The sequence below is a fragment of the Macaca fascicularis genome, chromosome 6 (genome assembly GCF_037993035.2).
Source record: "Macaca fascicularis isolate 582-1 chromosome 6, T2T-MFA8v1.1".
Taxonomy (NCBI): domain Eukaryota; kingdom Metazoa; phylum Chordata; class Mammalia; order Primates; family Cercopithecidae; genus Macaca; species Macaca fascicularis.
Window position 1 is genome coordinate 78,504,322 of NC_088380.1, and position 3,498 is coordinate 78,507,819.

Genomic DNA, 3,498 nt, shown 5'->3' on the forward strand with positions numbered 1-3,498 from the left:
ACTGCACCCAAAGGTACCGCCAGCATTAACTCTCAGGGCACAAGACATATATTTAAATAGCACAGGTTCCTGAGCTTCATGGGGAAGGATGTTCACAGGGAGAGGTGGCACTATCCTTATTTCTCACCACTGTAAAAACAAATGTCAGCTAGGAAGAGTGACGGCAACATCTGCTTCGTGGAAAAGATCCTGCTTTTTGTGCTTTTGTGACATGGCATGAATACCACCTACATGGAGTTTTGCTGAATTTTGGGACTGGGCACGAATGAAAGAAAATATCCTATTTAGAATAACTCATTCTCCCTGGAAATATGTATTTACTTTTCAGACGAAAACAACTCATCGAAGCCACTTCTTCAGATGTGCTTTGTGTGCACCACACACAGACAATTCTTGTGTTTGTATTTGACATGATGCAATATCTTATAAGGATTATTTGTTTTAAAAGAACAATGAGGGCGGGCCTGTTCGCCCCTGTGCAAGAGGTGTGCAATGTGTTCTGAAAGGCTGGAGGACATGCTATGTGTCTTTGTCACACTTAGGATTTGGAAAATGGGAAATGTGAGGAGCGTGAGGAATCCTACCTGGTGAGCCCTGGCCTAAAATGAAGTCTAAAGTCTTCTGCATCACTCATTCTGGTTTGTTGTTGTGTGTATTGTTTGAGACAGTCTCACTCCTGTTGCCCAGGTTGGAATGCAGTGGTGCAATCTTAGCTCACTGCAGCCTCCAGCAATCTTGCCCCCTCAACTCAAGTAGTTGGGACTACATGCATGCACCACCATGCATGGCTAATTTTGTGTGTTTTTTGTAAAGACAGGGTTTTTGCCATGTTGGCCAGCCTGGTCTGGCTCAAGCAATCCACCTACTTTGGCCTCCTAAAGTACTGGAATTACACGCATGAGCCACCACACTTGGCACAACACATTCTTAATATCGCCCTTTTATCCCTTAAATCTTACAATTTCTATATTGTGTAATGCAATTATCAATAAAATGGCATGTTCCACAGTTGTTAATGGCCCACACTGCAAAGTGGGTGTGTACCTGTCCTGTTCAGCCACACCATATGATATGGTTTGGCTGTGTCCCCACGAAAATCTCATTGATGAGATTTGAATTCCCACATGTTGTGGGAGGGACCCAGTGGGAGGTAATTGAATCATGGGGGCACGCCTTTTCTTTTCTGTGTTGTTCTTATTATAGTGAATACGTCTGACAAGATCTGATGGTTTTAAAAAGGGGAGTTTCCCTGCACAAGGCCTCTCTTTGCCTCCTGCCATCCACGTAGGATGTGACTTGCTCCTCCTTGCCTTCTGCCATGATTGTGAGGCCTCTCCAGTCACATGGAACTGTAAGTCCATTAAACCTCTCTCTTTTGTAAATTGCCCAGTCTTGCGTATGTCTTTATCAGCAGTGTGAAAACAGACTAATACAGTAAATTGGCACAAATAGAGTGGGGCATTACTGAAAAGATATCTGAAAATATGGGAGTGACTTTGGAACTGGGTAACAGGCAGAGGTGGGAACAGTTTGGAGGGCTCAGAAGAAGACAGGAAAACGTGGGAAAGTTTGGAACGCCCTAGAGACTTGTTGAATGGCTTTGATCAAAATGCTGATAATGATACGGACAATGAAATCCAGGCTGAGGTGATCTCAGATGGAGATGAGGAACTTGTTGGGAACTGGAACAAAAGTGACATTTGTTGTGTTTTAGCAAAGAGAGAATGGCAGCATTTTGTCCCTGCCCTAGAGTTTTGTGGAACTTTGAACTTAAGAGAGATGATTTAGAGTATCTGGCAGAAGAAATTTCTAAGCAGCAAAGCATTCAAAATGTGACTTGGGTGCTGTTAAAGGCATTCAGTTTTAAAAGGGAAACAGAGCATAAAAGTTGGGAAAATTTGCAACCTGACAATGCAATAGAAAAGAAAAGCCCATTTTCTGAGGAGAAATTCAAACCAGATACAGAAATCTGCATAAGTAATGAGGAGCAGAATATTAATCACCAAGACAATGGGGAAAATGTCTCCAGGGCATGTCAGAGACCTTTGCAGCAGCCTCTCCCATCACAGGCCTGGAGTTTAGGAGGAAAAAATGGTTTCAGGGGCCAGGCCCAGGGTCTGTCTGCTGTGTGCAACTTAGGGACTTGGTGCCCTGCATCCCAGCCACTCCAGTGTTGCTGAAAGGGGCCAACATAGAGCTTGGGCCATGGCTTCAGAGGGTGCAAGTCTCAAGCCCTGGCAGCTGCCACGTGGTGTTGAGCCTACAAGTGCACAGAAGTCAAGCATTGGGGTTTGGGAACCTCCGCCTAGATTTCAGAAGATATATAGAAATGCCTGGATGACAAGGCAGAAGTTTGCTGCAGGGGCAGAGCCCTCACGGAGAACCTCTGCTAGGACAGTGTGGAAGGGAAATGTGGGGACAGAGCCCCCACAGAGAGTCCCTACTGGGACACTGCCTAGTGGAGCTGTGAGAAGAGGGCCACCATCTTCCAGACCCCAGAATGGAAGATCCACTGACAGCTTGTACCATGTGCCTGGAAAAGCCACAGACACTCAACACCAGCCCAGCCTGTGAAAGTAGCCAGGAGGGAGGTTATACCCTGCAAAGCCACAGGGCAGAGCTGCCCAATGCTGTGGGAGCCCACCTCTTGTATCAGCCTGACCTGGATGTGAGACATGGAGTCAAAGAAGATCATTTTGGAGCTTTAAGATTTGATTGCCCTGCTGGATTTCGGACTTGCATGGGCCTATAGCCCCTTTGTTTTGGCCACTTTCTCCCATTTGGAATGGTTGTATTTACCCAATGCCTGTACCCACACTGTATCTAGAAAGTAACTAACTTGCTTTTAATTTTACAGGCTCATAGGTGAAAGGGACTTGCCTTGTCTTGTATGAGACTTTGGACTATGGACTTTTGAGTTAATGCAAAAATGTGTTAAGACTTTAGGGGACTGTTGGGAAGGCATCATTGGTTTTGAAATGTGAGGACATTTGGGAGGGGTGAGGGGTGGAATTATATGGTTTGGTTGTGTCCCCACCTAAATCTCATCTTAAATTCCCACATGTTGTGATGTTGTGGGAGGGACTCCATGCTGTTCTTCTCATGCAGGTCTTTCCTGTGCTGTTCACATGACATAAATCTCACAAGATCTGATGGTTTTGAAAAGGGGAATTTCCCTGCATGAGCTCTCTTTGCCTGCTGCTATCCATGTAAGATGTGACTTGCTCCTCCTTGCCTTCTGTCATGATTGCGAGGCCTCCCCAGGCACATGGAACTGTAAGTCCATTAAATCTCTTTCTTTTGTAAATTGCCCAGTCTCTGTATGTCTTTATCAGCATGTGAAAATGGGCTAATATGCCATGGTTGCTGATAGCTTTCCCAGCTATAATGGTGAAATAATGGGACAACCATAAGGGAAGCCCAAGCCCAGGCCCCTCTCCAGTTCACCTTTCTTTGTTCCTTATGATGGTTACATTCCAGTAGCAATATAAACTTCTC